We start from the raw sequence: 19436 nt of genomic DNA on the forward strand, positions 1-19436 counted from the left end.
TTTAAAAAGTTAAGTTTGTCTGAACAATCCACCTTTCCTTTAGGAAAAGCTAGGAACATGCAGAAGGTCAGTTAGCACTGTGGGGTTACCCTGAAGGATTTTGTTTGCAACACTATCAATATGTATTAAGTGAACACCACCTGCTTGGTGTGCAGTAGCAAAGCACTGATTCCTCAGAAAGTTTCAAGGCTCTTACTGCATTAAGAAAGGGACTTGAAATCTTCCCAGTATTTCTCAACTCAGCCACAAATTGTGTGCATTACATACAATCAAGTCCAGTCCAGCCTGGCACCATTTCACTTACTAGTAACAGCCACCCAGCAAAGGCTGGGACACTTGGAATTCAAATTAACTCCAGTCCTTGAAATTTACCTTTTGCCAGGTGTTGGGAGACATTATTTAAGAGGCAACGCAACATAAATTTGGTATTGCTGAAATCTCATCATTCCTCTAGTAAATGAGGGCAAGCAGCACCAGCTGAAGGCTGGATGTTGCTGGTCTCCATGCAGAGGTACCAGTTCTGCAGACTGCACACCAATTTCCTAACCACAGTATCCTTTTCTGCACCCAGCACAGGGGGAGAGCTTTGTAACTTGACCATGAAATATGAACCCCCAGCAGTCTATTTGGTTCATTTGCTGTCCACACCCATAGTGACCTCATTAGCTATCCTTCCAAATGGGCTTTGAGATGAGCAGGTTGATGTATAGATCTGCAGCATCTGCCACAACTGCAACAGCAGAAACAGCTTTCATCAACTTAGCAAAGTGAGCCAGAACTGTGATTTCCATGAGATGGTCATGGCTTTGCTTGACCAAACCATTTACACTGACCCAAGCCACCTTCCTGGGCAGGAAAGCCTGTGTCAGCACTGCAGGACACAGGATGCCCCTCACGCAGCTCCAGGAAAAAACCCACTGAAAGGCTGGGATGCTGAGGGGTGAGGAACAACTTTCTGAATGACCACACACAAACCCACACGATATTCAGCAGATTTTACTTTTCAGCTGGGACTGGCACTGCTCCTTCTTAAGACACAAATACAAGAAGGGCATTTTCAAAATGTATCACATCTTTGTTTTATACGCACACACTGGCAATCTCACCCAGCTCACCATGGATGGTGAAGCTGTAAGCATCAGTTTCTGTAAAAGCTACTTACATTGCTGCCAAACACTTTAGTGGCTCAGCACTGGCACCTTCATAAATTACAGGAGTCTTCACAAAATGAGCTAAAGCCAAGCTGACCCCCACAGGAAACAGAAAGCAGTTGTATAAACAATTACCTTGTAGGCTCTGTAGGGCTTGATGTTCAAGTGTGACACAGTATTGACAAATGATTCCTCCTAGGCAGAAAAAAAAATACAAAAATTCACAAGCCCAAATTCAATTATGACACACTTTAAGAATATGAAAATATACATTACATTCTCCAGTTCATCAAGTTTAAAATCACATCCAGAGAAAAGCATTTTATGAAAAGTTTCTTACTATTCTAAAAATACCCAAGAGTAACTAATACAATCTTTAAATTCCTTTTTATTATTTTTATCTGTAAACTATCTTTTGGCTTTTAAAGATTTGATAAAATTAGGCTGAGAATTAGGACATTTTTATTCTCTCACCTACGCAACGTTGCCAATAATACAAATGTCATAGAACAAATCAGAATTAAAGGCTCCCATATGTAAAGTTAGGGTGGTTTATACTCATGCAGTGACAATATCTTCAGAGAGATTTCTGTAACTGCTTGGGTTTGATATGTAGAAACTCACTGTTACTTAGCAATTTGTACTGGTTTAGTATCTAAAGAAAAAGCATCCAGGTCAGTGACGAGAGATTTACCAGAAGCAGAGAAAAGTAAAGAGGCTGCAAATTTTCCCTTGGCACCAGCCTTGGAACACATACTTTTGTTTATGGGATAACAGAGGGGCCATATGGTGGCAATTTGTCCTGCAATGCCTACATAACAAAAATTACTAACTTTGCACTTTGTTTTTTCCCCATTGCTTACATGAAAAATTAACTAACTTGGTTTGTAAATTGACTTAGCTAGAAGAATGTTAAATGTCCTCCCTGGACATTAATTTCAGATTTAAAGGAACTTATACTGTTTACTTTGCAGCAGGCTAGCTCACTAGAGTATTTAAGACTGGTTTAAACCAAAATTAGAGCAATAAATAAATTAGGCTCTGAAATACTAACCTGTAAGATTAGGAAATATAATTGACAGCAAAGTAAGGGAAAACAGATATAAAATAGACTCTCTGAAGGAATGTGCCATTTCTTCTACACTGTTAATTTTCAGAGGAGACTCAAGTTACTAAAGCAGCTTAAGAAATCAGAGATACTGTCAGGCTATCTGCTTGTTCAGACCACAGAAGGATATAGTGATTCAATTACTTTCTTTTGATGTAAATCCAAATTAAAATCAGCATAAGAACATATTACAACTCAAACTTTGTGGAAAAATATTTTTTTTTCTTTTTAGTAATAATTACTCAGTTGTTTTGCTCATTCATACCCGTGTGTGTGTCCCACATCCCCCCACTGTACTAGTGTACTCAACTAAAAATAAAGCAGTGCATGCTGCTGGAGAACTGTTGCTTAGCTACATTCTCAATTATCACAATGCTGGCCTTACCCATTCAGTGACAAGGTCAAAGCAATTGTTTCTTTACTTTAATGATGAAGTATCCTGTTTATAAAAAATCTTATCTGTTTCCTACTTGGTAAAATATTGCACATTTCAGTCAATCATTGCTGGCAAGTCCCCCAGAGAGACACAGTGTGAGAACACAACTGGTAGTGTTCATTTTAGCCCTTAACAGAGAGGGTTTTTTTTTTCTTCCCAACCCCACCCTGAACATCAACTACCTCACACTGACACACAGGCAACCAATTATACCAACATTTGTTTTCCTTCTCTGCTGTGTCCAGACAAATAAGGCAGAAATGCAGTAGATATATATTGTATATTTATTCTTATTCTTCCCCCCATCCAATAATAAGCATAAGTAAAGTGGCAATTTTTAATTAGTATGTACCTAGAGTCGGTGCTGCGGGAAAGCTAAAGAAAAGAAGGATTGTCCCCATCACTTGTAAACACAAGAACTTTTTGGTTTTTCTTGGCCTTTGAGGGCAGGTGTTCAGCTGCAAGGACTGCAATTCTCCCATGGCTAGTCCAGGCTGCTGAATATTTCATAGCCCCTGAGAAATGCAGCTGTAATCAACTCGCAAATAATGAAATGGGCAGCGATAATAGAGCAGAGGTAAAGTGCACCATTAGAAAGCATCAGTGCTTTGACTGCTGCTGCTGCAGTCTTGCTGTACCAATTTATCAGGTTATTTGATAAAATAATAATGCTATCAACTATGAAACAAAAATTAATGTTATGCCAAAAAAAACCCACCCAAACCCAACAAGTGTCTCAGGTGGCCAGCATGAATAGCAAACAGAAAAAAGTCAGAAAGCATGTCAAAAGGAGTCACATTCAAGACTGAAACTCTATTAGATGTATTAATCACATGCCAATTACACACAGCCACATTCAGGTATTAAAAGGAAAGTTACTTAATTCAGGAAAAGCTTAATAAATATTAAAATAAAACAGTGAAAATACTTTGGAAGTAATAAACATGTTCATCTTAATAATATCCTGCAGAATAACCCATCTGCTATCTTAACTTCTTTGTAACAGGATCTTGAGGTTTGACATTCAGAATCACAACCACCTCTCTAGGAAGCCTGTTCCAGTCTTTGACCGCCCTCTTGGCAAAGAAATGCTTCCTATTGCCCAGTCTGATCCTCCCCTGACACAGCTTTGAACCATTTCCCATGCATCCCATAACTGAATAACAGGTAGAATGAACCACAACTCCTTTTCCACTTCCCCTGCTTAGGAGGTTGTAGGGAGCAGTGAGATTGTCCCACAGCCTTCTTTTCTCCCAAACTAGACAAACCCAAAGTCTTTAGCTGCTCCTCACTGGACATTCAAAGCTGTATTTCAAGTGACTCTGTGATACGTAACTGTGGGGAAAAGAAGCTGAGAACCAAGCAGAGGCTAAAGAATAAACAGTGCTCCAGTCTTGCCCAAGTTGGAGGCAATTCACAGAAGTCTGTCTGTGCCTCTGTTAGGTAACCGCTGATACCCACCAGAATATATGAATGCTATTCCTAGAAGTTAAAGGGAGGTCTGGATGCAGGACTGTTGGCAGGTTCACATACAACACAATGCAAAGAGAAGTCTTGACAGAAACATGAAGTTGCACAAACACCTGTGCAAGCAGAAGTCTAACAGCAGTGGGAAATAGAAATTGCTACATGCTTTGAGAAAGAATCTCTGTGCAGGAAGATTTCAATTTGTGTCAGTCTAATCATATCTTACATGTAATTCATAGGAACTCAAGCAGATTGTGAAAGAAGTCAAAGTGAAAAACACACCCTCTTCCTTCAGTGTCTTTGTACTTGTTATGTTCTCTACAAGGATATGCTGTATTTTCATTTCTTTCCTCACCAGCAATAGATACAGGTTTAATACTGCCAGAGAAAATGTGGTGTACACATGTTCAGTGCAGCAGCAGGAAATGAGCTCTCTCTAACATCCCAGAAACACATCACCTGTCACTCTGAAAGAAAATGGTGTCTCAGGGTGATATTGAACTGGAGTAATTCCCATGCTTTGATAATTAAAGTACTCCTCCTAATGCTATCTTCCATCTGCTGGAGATCACACAGATAGACCTTCCAGCCACACAGAGCCCCCAAAAATTCTCTTCAATGATCAGAAAGCTCAGACACAACCAAGATTCCCTCATTCATATTCTCCTACACTCCCTCCTACAAATACCCAAAGATAAATTACTCAGACAAACTCCAATTTGGACTTTAAATGTCACAGGCAAATCTTATGTAGCTCATTTTTCCTTTCACTTTTTTCCCTGGGATGAAAGAATTATTATTAACTCCCTGGGGATCATGTCTTCACTCTACTATGAAAAAGCACATGATAGACAGAGGCAGACCTTGAACAATATAAGGCTGGTAGAGCTGCTCTACAAGCTTATCTATTAAAAATTCAAATATCTATATCAACAGCTGTGTATTTTCTGTAATATCACTAATCCTCTTCCAGATATCAGCATCCCAGTCTAGCCCTTCCATAAAACATTGAGACTATGCTGATACAGGCTGCTGTAATTTGTGAGGGGTCCTATTTTTTTTTTAAATTTACATTTCTAGAATTAGTCTTAGAGCAAGGATGATTAGGAGATACACACACACACATGCAATTCTAGCATCAAGGGACTCACAGACCATGCCCAACTCCTAAGAGGGGCACCCACTCTCACACTTCCAAAGCAGCAATGCAGGCAGCAGTTACTGCTCATGTGCTGCCTCCTCCCTGGGCAACTCACTCTACTGGGAGCCTTGGGAAATTTGCAGCATCATATTAACTCTTTCCAAGACTCTGTATTTGCCAATATTTTGTGAAAAGGACTTTGAAGACATTCAAACTCAAACTGGCATTTTGTGATGATAACTATAGGAGGTGAGGCTAGCAGCCTGTTACAGCTGTTGGCCACTTTCCCCTTCCTTGATAATTTTCAATTGTTAAAACACGTGGCATCGTGCTAAATGAAGTTTTGGGTATCTCCATAAAACAATGCATATGTTTCTGAAAAAAAAAGCCAAAGAAAAGTACTTTTCACAGCACAAGTTAAAAGGTCTTTTTCTTTGAGAAGCTCATGTATCTCTTCTCTTTGAAGAAAGGACTTGACTAGACCCAGGAAAAAGCTTTATGTCAGAGGGATGCTTTTTACTGCCTTCTGAAATGAGATAGATGTACTCCTGTGAGAACAGGAACAAGAGTAAGGAAATTGGAGAAAAGTAAGGAAAAAGGGGGAAAACTGGGATTGAGAGATGTGTTGGCAAGATGATGGATAAGAACAGGCAAGGAAGTTTCGCTGGGGAGTCTGGGAGAAAAGCAGGAAGAAAGAGGGCATGGGAGCAAGGAGGAAAGATGGCGAGAGTCAGTCAATCTAGGCAAAATCCAAGGAGAAAAAAATGGGTGAAAAAGGAGAGTGAAATCAGAAGTTACTTGGATGAGAACAGGGTGAGCTGAGACCCATCCACCATGCAGCTGGTACAAGGGGGGACTCTCACTAGGTTGGCAGAGACAGGACACAGGGCTAAGGAGGCAGCAGCACAGAGCTGGGAGCCTGGATGGGAGACTGGCAGCAACGGGGCATCAAGTGAATGGCAGAAAAGTAACAGAAGTCCTTTGGGACAAAAAGAAAAATATATACAACAGATTGTTAAGATGAAAACAGCGGCTGCAGGGAGAAATACATTTAGGAGAGCTGTAAGTGTGAGGAAAACATTCAAGAATAAGGCTTAGGAGAAGACAAGCAACACAGAAGTAGAAAGGAAACATGTCTAAGTCAAAAGCAGAAGGTCAGAAGAGACCATCTTTTGGCAGAACTAGACAAAAGAGCCTGTATCACAACAGAATATTCCTCTCCAGAGCCAGACCCATGACTGGGTGCAGCAATCCAGCCACAGTAATACACTCACTTTAGGGACAACCAGGCTAGAACATATTTTTTTTTCTTTGCCTAATTTCTCATCTCACCTGGTACCAATGGCACAAAGCAGTAGAGCAATAAAAGAAACAGATATTACAGGATAGTTCTTTAAAATGTGAAATGTAACACTCTGTCCCTGTTAAGGATGTGACACCAATCTACATGAGTTATGGATTTTGTTCAAACTGACTTTAAATATGCCAGTGCCTCAAGAGTCTGCCACAGGGCCATGACTGTCCTTGGAAAACCAGGCTGGCCTGCCCTGTGATCCCTCATACCCAGAGTCAGCAGGAGCTGTGAGGAGCCAGCTACAGCTCAGCAGGGCACTGATACCTCCCATCCTTGAAGTGCCTCCAGCATAGCTAATGCTTTCCAAGTACTACCACAGGGTTGGGAAAAAAGAATGACCCTTAGCTTTTGCTAGACAAGACAGGGACACAGCTGGCAAAGTGCATGAGATGGGTGGCAGGATCTTTTTAGTGCTTGTGATGGAAGGAAAAAAAACACCCACCTAAGTAAAAAAATGCCCCAAACTTGCCAGAAATACCAAGGTGCTGTTGTCACTACAGATCAGGGGTGTAGGAGGCTCCCTTGGAACCCCTCACCCAGGCACTATTCTGGCAGAAACCATGATGCAATGGATGGAGAGATTAGAAGTTCTGGGACACTTCCTCAGTTTCACTCTGATGGGTCATACTCACTGTACACCCAGATCTGGTACTGGCCCACTGGTCTAAGTGTGCCCTGAATTATTACAATTGTAGGCACCCAACCACCCCCTTGTGCTTCCATTTTAATACACAGAACTGATGTGTAGAGCCCTGGAAAAAATGATGGTGACATTTATTTCTTTATTGAAAGAGCCTTGCCTCTTACTCCTAACACTGACCAGTACAACACACCATTAACAGCAGTATCTAACTGATGGGTTTTTCAGAACAAATCAGGATAAGCTTACAAAAGCTTTCTCCCAGAATTTCCTCCCTTTCCTGCAGAGTACACACCAGCTACACACACCATCATGTGATCTGGTTCACAGCTCCTGAGCAAACAGGCAAGGTTCCTGTCCTGCATCTCCAGAAACCTTTCTGTAGCAACATCCCCGTAAATTCCCACCACCTGGGGCTGCACAGCTTACTTCTGAAACAAAGACACCAACTTCAAAATAGCCAGTGATTTTAGACATGTTTTATATTAACTGGGGATTAGATGATTTCCTGCAGATTTAGAAACACTGTTGCTGAATCTTTTACCATTTACTATTATTTTTTCATTTGCTCAGTTATCTGCTACCTCAGACTGCTTTGCTTACACATTCCCAATGCAATGGTAATAAATATGAAAGACTAAAGGTCTCCATGTTCTTCTGTAATAATCCACCACACTGACTGAATCTTAGAAGAAAATAGTGGACAGAACTCTCTTCATCCCAGAAGGATTCATGTGCTGCAAATCATTCCTTTGAAAGTGGGACACAGCAAGAGGCAACTAATAGAGCAGCTGCTGGCAAAACACCCAAAATGCTCCCTTCCCCATTAGTCTAGACCCAGCTGCAAGGCACCAAGGGTATGTTTAAGAATAGTGCCCACACACAGTTTTCTTTCCTGTGCTCCTAAAGGCCCAGCACAAAGCAGTGCTAAGCTGCCTGTGGAACAGCCAGCACAGCAGATCACTGTCACATGCTGGGATCTTAGGAGACTTGCCTTTAATCAGGCAGCACAGTCCAGAGCCAGTGGAAAAAAGGCACCAGTAAGAAAATGCCCTGCATCTCAGGCCCAGAGATGCAGCAAGCTCTCCCTGGCTTCGGGGAATCTGTGGACAAGGCTGCAGAGGTAGCAATTTAAAACAGCAAAATGGGACATAAGAGCATTTACCTTTTATCTAAACGTGATTCATGAGGCAGCCCTGCAAAGTGACAGACAACAACAAAGCAGTTCATCTACTATTGATAACCCAGCATTCCTAAACCATCAATAGCCATTTGAGTACTCCCAAAGTAAATTTAGCTTCATCTTCATTACTTTCTGTATTGAAAGAGCGAGGACATATTCATGGCTGTTTACACAATGGCAGGAGAGCACAGTATTGTATGTTTTATTACACTGCCACAGCAGCATCTCGTTCAGACACTGCTAGCATATAATTTCTGCCTCTCTCAAAGCTGGAAGGCAATCATTAGCATGTTGAATCTGGCAAGTTCCTATTATCTATCTGGTAATTATAGAAAGATGGAGAAGCCTTCAAAAAATACCCTCCAACTTCTGCATTTACCACACACCTGATCAAAATACCATCCCCATTACCTAAATTAACAGACACTTCCCATAAACCATTATTCAGAACACATTAACACTAGCATAAAAAGCATGAAAAAGCATGAAAAATACAGACTATTAATTTATCCTCCCTTTCGACTTCAAAAATATAAAACTATGCAATGACAACCTGAATGCAGGAAAGCAACTTACTGAAGGTGATGGCAAGCTAGGCTGCCTGGTCACTTGTCAGGCATTATGAACACTACAGCACAGCTCTAGGTTTTCAAAACATGTATACCATTACTCAATGCTATTCACACTGTGGCAGTGAAAATATGCTAAATACACACTCACAGATAATCCCATCCTCAAGAGACTGCTGTAGAAAAGGGCAGAAGGATGAGAGAGAAGGCAGTGGGTGAGGCCATACATATGCATACATACACAAAGTAATTGGGAAGTGCTGTATCTCATTATCTCAGTTATTCATGCTGCAGGTAGAGGGGAAAGAGGGGGTGCCAGGAAGAATACAGAAGCTGGGACAAGATTGGTACAGAAGGAGCTGGAAGAACAGAAAGGAATCAAAGCAAAAAAAGTGAGGCAAGGGCAACAAGACCGTGAGACCATGAATGAAGAGAGTCGGCCAGCACCAGTGATTAGGGGTAAAAAACACCAAACAAATGGGGGACAGTCTGCACGGGGAGCAGAGGACTGCAGGAAAGATCTGTGAGATGCTTCTGTTGTTTTATTCTCAGGCAGAGGCTTCACACAGTCTGGCACCTCAGAGGCTGCAGCAAGCCCATGTCACAGCCTGAATGACACCAACCAAAGCAGCAGAGCTCCTTATCTCTGTGGCTTATGCACCATTCCAATTACACTGCTTGTCCCAGCCCTGGGAAGGTTGTCCCCACAAGGCAGGGCAGGGGGGGACAGCTTCCTGGCTCAGGACCAGCACAGATAACCAGGGTGTCCCCAGGGAGCCCCCCAGCTCTTGTCCCAGCCCCTGCCTGAGCTGCAGCATGACCAACCCCCATCCCAATGCTTGCTTCTTGTTTTTTGCAAAGAAGCCTCATGATCAGGAAAGGCTATGAAGGCTGCAGCAAAAGTGTGTCAGTACATGCAATTCCCAAAACTACAGCAACAAACAAATAGATTCAATTACCAAGATAGACACTGGCCCAATTCAAGGGGATTGGTACATCCATTACAAGAAGATGCTGGAGCTGCAGCCTGATCACATTTACATGAAGAAATCACTTTATGCAAATCTCTCATCCATGGGTGAAGGCTGTACAGGAGAGGAGAAACAGCACTCTACAGAGATTCAGGATGCATGGCAGATGGGCAATTTAAGGTAAATCACACAGTTCAGTTATCCAAGACATATAACCTGGGGAGAAAGTGTGTGGCTTCAAAGTCATAAATTATTTACAAATAATACAGCCTTCTCATGAAATATCCAGAAGGCCAAGCACATATTTTTCACATTATTTTTCTGCACTTCCACAAATCACAGAGAAACTGAAGGTGAATATCTTATCAAGAATGAGTTAGGTTTGGAGGAGGATGGACTTAGAGTGCGGAGTTAGTCAGGGGCTTGCAGGTGGGACAACAAGAACAGAAGGCAGCAGGGCTGCTGTGCTCACCTGCCTGGAAGAGAAGCATCAGAAGTCAAAAGGAAGGAGCTGGAGTGGGCTGAGGAAAGGAATTGTCCACCTGGTTATCCACAGCTTCCCAGGACTGTCACTGCCAGCCTGCTCAAAACCACCACCTAATCAAATATTTCAGGGTTTTAAAAATGAAATCCATTGCTCATATTCACAAATCACAGCTGCAGCATCCACACGTGTGGTGTGTTTTCTGCTAGCAGTGATGCCTCTTCAGAGCATTGGCCTTGCTCTGCACAACACATGGTCACACCTCTGTACTCAATTTTCAATTCTCCGGCTTTCTTCAGCATTTCTGTTGTCAGACCTCAGCAGTTTGACACCTTCTCATCTTTGTTACCCAACACAACACCTGCCCAAATTCTCCTGCAATGACCAATTCAACTGAGTCCTTTTTTCTGATGTCCTGCCTGGTGACCCTGCTTGCCTTCCAGTGCTCTTACAGGTATCAACCTTTTCATAGATATATACACAGTTCATCATTTTCTTTTATGTCGCAAACTCTTTACTCTTCAAAGTCTTTTTCAGATCTTCATGCTCAGCTTGCATCCAATTCAACACAGTCTGGCTGGGGTTTTTTTGTTGGAATCATTAGGGGCAGATACCCATCTGCTCGAGGATATTTCTGTAGTCTGAGTAAATCCTAACATTTGTGCTTTCAGCAGACCACTGTTTCTGCTTGCTTACATACACATGCCTTAAGTGACTTTTACAATGTGTTTAAGCAGCTTCCCATGCTGAGCCTGAGGATACTAATTTTCTCTCTTCTGGCTTTCTCCTATTTTCAACTGATCTGCTGTTAGTTGTGTGTGGGACAAGTACTTCAGTGTATAAAAAGCCCTTGAGGTTAAAAGATACATTTTTACACACTAATTCAAAATTTTTTCTGAAACTCTTCAAAGTCTTGGAGGGCATTTTCTTTGTATTACAGGTTTGCCTAAATGCAACAGCAGTGTTATTCTTGAGTTCACTGCTTGAGTCACATGTGCAGCCACATAAGGCAAATAAAATATACAACAGGAAAAAAAAACAATTTATTTTCTTACTAGCTACAGATATTAGCAGGTCTTACTTGTATCAATTGGTTGCAATAAAAAGACACAAATACCAAAATATTTCTTTCGCTTTTTACGCAACTTTTTTACATGACGCAGCAGAAATAAATGACCTCTTGTATAATAAAGAGCAAATGTAGCACCAAGGGTCACTTCATCCATGCAGTTATCTCTCTGCACCACGGGTTCATATATATAATCCCCCCAAAGCCACCACAGGGCATAAAATGCAAATTAAAAAGTGACATGAAATCTACATTTTCAATTATCATGGAAATCTACTCAGTAGCTATTGCTCATGTACACCTATGCCTGTCAACACTTGCAACCTTGTGGTTAACAAATAAGTCTGTTTCTGAACATTCCTAAGTGTTTTTAAATCAACTAAAATACCTGGTATGAACTCCAATTCTCCCAAGCATTTTTCTTACTATATACTCCACTTTGGGTACCAAAGCCAAAGAACAAAATCTCCTTTCTGGAGGAAGGGATATTTCTCTTGGCTAAACTTGTTCCTACCTAAGTCTACATCCACTTCCTAGGTCAGATGTAAAAAGAAGTTGTCACCCATTTGCAGCTCACTGAGATCTCGGCCACTCTGTCACTCATGCAGCTGCTTCTCTTTTGAAGTCTTTGCTATTGCAAGTATATTCAAATCTTAAATAGTACATACGCTCTTGTGAACACCTTTAATTGAGGAAGACCTATGTAAAGGCTGGGATTTCATACTATCCTAAGATAGTAAGGCTCCTTTGGGAGAACTACACAACTTATCATAAGACTGCTACTCTTTTGCATCAAAAACCTATCCCCGAGCTGGAAAGGCCACCACGGTCTCCAAGGATTGCACTAGAGCAATAATATTTACACTGAGAAGGCAGCACTCATATATCTAAGATCAGGCTTTCAGCGAATTTTAAAAACCATGAATGCAAAGTAAATTTATATGCAAAATACTTCAGTCCTAGTTTTTCAGAGAATCAGGAGATAAAGACAATTTGAACATCAACAGTCCAAGGGTAACACTACAGTTGCTATCCTGTTGACAAAGATTAAAGCTATGCCTGCAATTAATACAAAATCAGCTTGCAAGGCAAGGAGAGGAGGCTGAGGTCACTGATAAGAGCTCCACTCCTCCCCTGTGCATCAAAAGCAGCACATTTGGTGGGGTTCATTTCCAGGGGTGTTAACTCACCAGGAGGAGGGAACACCTAACCACTGTGGTTTACAAAAGGCTTGTGTTGATAAAAGTCTCCTGCCTTGAGTCCTGGGTATGATACTGCTAGAGGGCCTATTAATATGACAGCCAACCTCAGCATCTCATCTGCTATGCTGTGGAGGCACACAGGACATGATGCCATAATACAAATTGCTTGAAAACAGTTAGTAAGCAATAGGCTTTAAAGGAAAGGATACACTTCAAAAAAGCAAGACAAGGGGTTTGCAAAATAAGCATTATTTGTCCAACAGGCTCAAGTCTCTGCAAAGAATGAGATTTTCCCCTATTTTTCACCTGCATATTCAAAACTGTGACAAGTAACTGCTCTTTTGCACACATCCTGCAGGAACAGGAGACAGCAGATCCTGCTCCTTGCTTTACAATCCAGGGAACATGTAAAATATTTTATACTTTAAAAATGGAAGGTGAAGAATTAGGAACAAACTGAAAAGTGTATCACTATCCTTTTTTCAGTGAGAATGGAGAAGCTTTTTCAAATTTTTAAAAGAGAAAAAAGAGAACTGTTATTTTAGACCAGGCTCTCTTAAAAAACCTGTGTCTGCAAAGAAGGAGGTACAGACGTAGTCCCTACCACCCATCCAGCCCAGCTGCTAAAGAGTGCAGTTGGTGCTGTCACAGAATCAGAGTGAGGTGGGAAGGGACCTTTGGAGGTCACTTGATCCAACATCCCTGCTCAACCAGGGCCTCCCAGAGCTGGTTGCCCAGGACTATATCCAGGTGGATTTTGAATACCTCCAAGGATGGAGACTCCACAGCCTCCCAGGAAAACCAGTACTCAGCCACCTGCACAGTCAGAAAAAGTGTTTGTGGGTGTTCAGAAGGAACCTTCTGTATTTCTGGTTTTGCCCATTGCCCCTGTCTTCTCACTGCGCATCACTGAAAACAGCCTGGCTCTGTCCTGTTAGTGCCCACCCTTCAGGTATTTCTACAAATGGACAACATTCTCCCCTGAGTCTTCTCCAGGCTGAACAGTCCCAGTACTCTCAGCACCTCCTCATATGAGAGATGCTCCAGTCACTTAATCATCTTCATGGCCCTTTGTGGGACTCCCCCCAGTATGTGCATTTCTCTTTGGTACCTGGGATCTCAGAATTGGTGTGGCCTCACAAGTGCCTGAAGAGGGGCAGGATCACCTCCCTCCACTAGCTGTCAAGATTTTGTCTAATGCAGCCCAGGACACACTTTATCTTCTTTGCCACAAGGGCTCATTTGCTGGCTCACGTTCTCCTTGGTGTCCACCAGAAGCCCTGCACCTTTTCTGCCTTCAGAGTAGTCACCCCCTGCACATATTGGTGCCTGGGGGTGTTCCTCCCCATGGGAAAGGACTCAGCACTTCCCCTGCTCCCAGCACCCACCACTCAGAAGCTCAGTTCTGGATGTGGGATAACTCCAAGCTGCTCTCTGTGCAGCAGAGCAGAAGGTGCCATGCCCTGGAGGCAGCGCTGCTCAGCTGGGGCCAGCCACAGCAGGAAGGCAGGCTCTGGTCAGCACTTCAGGACCTGTGATCCTTGCTCCTGGTATGCCCCAGCAGGGCCCACCCTACAGCCTGCACTGTATGAGCATCTCCTCATTTAAAGCTCCAGAGGCACTGAATTGCCAGGCTGTCCTTCTGGAAGTTAACCCTTTCCTGTACCAAACACCATCACTTCCAGAGCTGAGGGACAATAATCCTTTGGAGAAGATCAAGCAGGAGGGTGAGAAAACACACATTTAAGTTTCAGCCCCAGCACTTTTCTTGTGCTAAACTGAAACAGGAAGGAATCGGACACAGGAAGGAAGAGAAGGCAGCACTGCTCTTCTCCCTGACACCAAAACCTCTCTTTACCATACAACTGGCTTATTTATTTATTTGCAAGAGCTTGCTCCTCTCTGCATGCAATCAGGCTGGTGCAGACACCCACCACAGGTACTGGAGTGTAAATAAAACCAGGTAGCCAGGTGTTGAAAAGGTATCAATCTCACAGCTCTTGTCCTGAGCATTCACCCACAGCAATCGTCACACTTATTTTTTCTGAATTCAGTCTTTTTAAGTGCCAGCTGCTGATGAACCGCAGGGAGCATAATTTTAATTAAATGATGAACACTAAAACATTAGCATTATACCTCATAAAATCAATTTCCTATTGCCTATGGACAGATAGCTAAAGCCCAGAAATTCCCAAGGGTTCTCTGTGTGCACTTTTTTGGTTGGTTTTGGGGGTTGGTATTTTTTTTTTGGTTGGTTGGTGTTTTTCTCTCATTTCTCTAGAATCTAATGAAAGAAAGCCTTTGGTGTTTAAAGTGGTTGATTGTTTTTAAAGACCAGTGTAATTAATTATACAAGCTAATACTTAATATAGGAAATACAACTGCTCCGTGGAGCAAGGCACATATCATGCTGGCTGGAACATGGAAACTGCCAAGACTTTGAAATTCTGCTTCTCAGGGAATCACACCACTGCAATGTATAATTTCTGCCTAGCTCAGAAAACCAAATGAAAACAAGTTTTCTTGTTTACTATGTTTCTTGAATAAAACATTTACTGCTGATTAAAACGAACAACTTGTGCTAATTTCACCACTGTCCAAGAACTATTATTTCAGTAATTCCCACAGCTGGGAGAAGCAAAAAGTGACAAAAATCAACCAAGGGTTTCCAGGTTCCCAGATTGCCAACCTGAGGTCCAAACCTCGAGGGCTTTGATGTCTCAGGGTAGCTGCAACCAGCTCCTGGGGCCATTCCTACAGGAATTTGGAAGTTCCATCACCCATTTCACAGCCTGGTCTTCTCTTCCCAGACCAGATGTTGTGCCTGTTGAGAACCAGCAGCACCATGTTACTGGTACATGCTGTGCCTGAGTGCTGAGTAAACATGAAACACAGAAATGCTGAGTTATTTGCTGCCTGCCTGCTTTGACAAGTAAATAATATAGCTAATTATGCCTCATAATAATGGCTTCCTGTTTTGGGGGGAAACCAATCCTCTGCTTCTAGTTTGCTTTCCCCAGCTCATCTTCAGGGGTGGTTTTAGCCAAACCTGCTGAGGAGAATGATAACAGGATCACCTGGAAACCAGCATCTATTAAATCAGCATAACTGGTCAGGCCCCACACCAGACCCAGATATCACCTCCTCCCCTATCACCCCCCTGACTGTTAATGCTAATCAATTCCTGGTGTATTAGATTTCTAGGAATGAGATGGACTTGTCAAGCAAAATTAAAGATGGAGTCACAAGTGAGTAAGAGCTTCAGGGTTCACTCACACAAATTAAAATATACAATTGATACCAAAACGTAAATCAAGAGTATGAAATAAAATTAATTTATTTTTTTCAATTCTTGATGATTATTTCTTGCACTTCAGTCAATATAATTGACTGGAACAATTTAAAAGACTTGACAAACTGTCCTAGATACCCTGGAAAACCAAACTGTTGTGCCTCTACATTACTACCATAAAACCATTTCCCAATGAACTGGCAAATTTCATGTACTAAATTGCCAGGAATATTTTCTTCCAAATTCAGTCACAAACACCAAAAGGTGACTAGACATTTGCATCTCTTTTGATTACCAAGGGGCATAGTTAAGAAAACAGATAAAACAGAAGGGAAAGAAAATCATATTAGGAAAGTCAAAGTGCATTAGCAGATAATATTTGAATACACATTCAGTATAGGTGGTCCATAGGTAACTGTTTACCTCAGGTCCCCACGCATGATGCCACATGCTGCTGCTCCCTTGAGGGATTAATTCACCCACAGAGCAATCTCTGTGACAAGTCCCTTCACAAGTCACGAAATGGAGGTCACTGTGCCAGCCAGCAAATGACACATTAAAAAGGGGGGAAGAGGCAGGAAATGCTCTTTATTCTTTCCACTTCAGTACAAACATGAGGGATTTATTTCACTAATCCATGGCTGGCAGTGTCAGGGCTACTTGGAGCTGCAGAGACAGAGAGAAATAACCAATTTTCAAATCCCCTCCAGCTACATGAAGGTAAGAAAGAAGAGCACATCTGCCCCACAGAGCTGTTATTGCACTGCTGCCACACCATCTCCTGAAAAGGCTGAGCTAGGGGAAGGGACAGCCCCTCCTATAACTACAGGGGAGTCAATTAAGATGGCCAAGATAGTTCCAAAATACACCTTTTTACAGGGTTCTCATTTGAAATTTATTTTGCTGGTCTGATTACAGCATTACATTCCTATATGTAGAGTGTGAAGGGACCTGCACAAGTGACTTTGCCTACACAAATATGAGCTTACTCAGACTATTTAAACATGAGGTCACAATTTACCTTTCTGGAGGCAAAGCAGTGTCCTTTCTTACAAAGTGTACTAAAAATCAGGCAATATTTGACAGCACATCAAAGTGTGAGACAGAATACATACATATCCACTTTGGCCTTTCTGTATTTTCTTCTTCTTTTTCCTTAGGCAAGCAAATCTATAGAGCCTCTCATTTAATGTGTTAGATTAATAAATGATGAAGCTACAAATATGAGAGCCCCAACCTTCCATGGCATGTGTTCAATTATTTTGCATTTAACAAGAGTAAAGGAAAACTAATTTAATCTCTGTAATTGCCAAACTAAATGACACAACCTTGCCCATTACAACAGATCAAAACAATATGTGCACATTTACCAAGTTGTTGTAAAACCTAATTTTTTACTCTGTAATTTTTACTGTGAATAGTTTTTTTTTGAAGCATTAGCTTCCATTTGTGGAAAAGTAACTACCAAATGTTGCAGTAGAGGCCATGGAGACTGTGCTACTCTACACAGCTAGGCCCGGGATCAGAGCTATCTTTAGGCTAACCTCTCTGACAGCATTTCAAAAGAAAGTGAAACTATATTTTGGAATGTGCTTGGTGACTATTCCAAACTAAAGTAAGTCTGCAACCACAGGCATTCTAGTTTGCAGGCTCTGACAGTCTGGATGTTGGTCTATGCACTCTGCTTGAATGAAAAGTAGCTGTTATTCATTGAAGGAACAAACTTCTGGAGACAGTGCAGTTTGTTAGGAAATCACCCACAACACCATCAGCAGCAAATTCTTTAGCAACCTCTTCAGCTGTCTTCCTGTCTCTCCTCATACTCCAGTCTCCTAAACCAGCATGCCTGGGTGGCAGTCTGAGCAGTGCAGGTGTCAGAACGTGGTGTAGGCACCAGTGCTCCTCTGCACCCCTTCTGCCCAAACCTGAACCCCTCCTCCATGGCTCTTAACTCCTACTCTCACTGACATCCTCATTAACTCTCCCCCAGCCACAGCACGAGCCCTAGGAGAAGGCTTCAGGTCACCCTTCACTGCCTTTTCCATTGGAAACCACCGTGCTTGGACGTGAAGAACAGCCCACTGTCAGAAGCAGCCCAGGTAAGCTCCCTCTGCAGCCCTGCCCCATGGCAGGAGCCCCCTCACACCTGGAAAGAGCCCACCTGAGGCAGCTGAACACTTGCCTTTGCCATTTTTCATGGGCACACGCCAGCAGTGGCTCACAGCTGTGTGGCAACAAGCATATCCAGGGCTTTCTCTCCCTCAGTCACTTCAGAACCACAAGCCTCTAATCCCTTTGGCTTCAGCTGCAAAACTCCCATTGATTGATAATGGATTTTCCACTGATGTAGAATCGAGCACTTCGACTACACCACTACGAATTAACAGAAGAGAGCTCTGTTAATCCTTTATAAGCAAGCTTAATCTTGTGGTTTAGAGAAGGAGCAAAGGCTCCGTTCTTTCCAGTACCAGCCAGAATGTGATTACCATTTCAGAAAATCATTTTCATTTTCTTTGATTGATCCAATATTTCTTTGGAAGACATAAATCCAGACACCACCACAGATGCATGCTTCTGCCAAGTAAAAAAGGAAGAGTTTAAGCTATGACTCCTGAAGCTGAAAGCTGGGATCAGCACCCTAGGACTTCCAGTTAGTCCATAGAAAGTTCTGTCATCTAGAAACAGCAGTCTGACAAAGCCTTTACAGCATTCACCTTTCAATTAAAAAGAGTAACATCTGAAACCTCATATTAAAATGGCTTTAAGATTTGTCAGGGTTCTCTCTTAATTATGTGATTTGATCATTTCCTGTACATTAGCAATAGTTAGGGCTATTAAATGCAAGCAAGTGTTAGCACCTTTAAAGGCTTAGAGAATCTGGCTAATAACTCTGAAGCAATCAAGTCATCAAAAGATGAACTGAACTTACATTAAGACACTTTTTCCATTAAAACAAGATTTTATTAGATCAACTCAGGCTTTAGGTCAGTGGACACAGAATGGTTCTCTTTTTGCAGAAAAGGAAATTCATCACTATGCATCAGTGTCTGTTAGACAGGAACTCACTCTCGCTCCAATGAGAAAGCACTGCTCACCAAGACTTGTCCCATTTGCAGCAAACAGTCTGAGCAAGGATACTTAAGGGTATCCTTAGCAGTAAAATCATGAAAGATCAAGCCCAAATATTACAGTTATAATTGATGTCCTAACTTTGATGTCCTGTCCTGCAGCACACGAGATGCAAACATTTCATTAACTCAGTAATTCAATGTACGCGGTGCCACTATGCTAGGATGCAAAGAAGCCTTAAATACAGCAGCTTAGTGGCTCCTCTAAAACACTGGAATGCCACCTATCTCCATAAAATGT

The 19436-nt window shown here is 42.1% G+C and overlaps 1 protein-coding gene across 7 annotated transcripts in view; it reads right to left on the reverse strand.

Moving 5' to 3' along the window:
- Positions 1-19436, reverse strand: part of PAG1 (phosphoprotein membrane anchor with glycosphingolipid microdomains 1) — a 112870-nt gene that overhangs the window by 87506 nt on the left and 5928 nt on the right. For 5 of the 7 annotated variants that reach the window (XM_030968258.1, XM_030968248.1, XM_030968221.1 and 2 more), the window contains exon 2: positions 1287-1346. The exons of the other annotated variants lie outside the window; for them this stretch is intronic. The gene's annotated coding sequence lies outside the window, so the exon portion shown is untranslated. The remainder of the gene's footprint in view (positions 1-1286; positions 1347-19436) is intronic. 7 annotated transcript variants of the gene reach the window in all.

This window comes from Camarhynchus parvulus, chromosome 2 (assembly GCF_901933205.1).
Source record: "Camarhynchus parvulus chromosome 2, STF_HiC, whole genome shotgun sequence".
Taxonomy (NCBI): domain Eukaryota; kingdom Metazoa; phylum Chordata; class Aves; order Passeriformes; family Thraupidae; genus Camarhynchus; species Camarhynchus parvulus.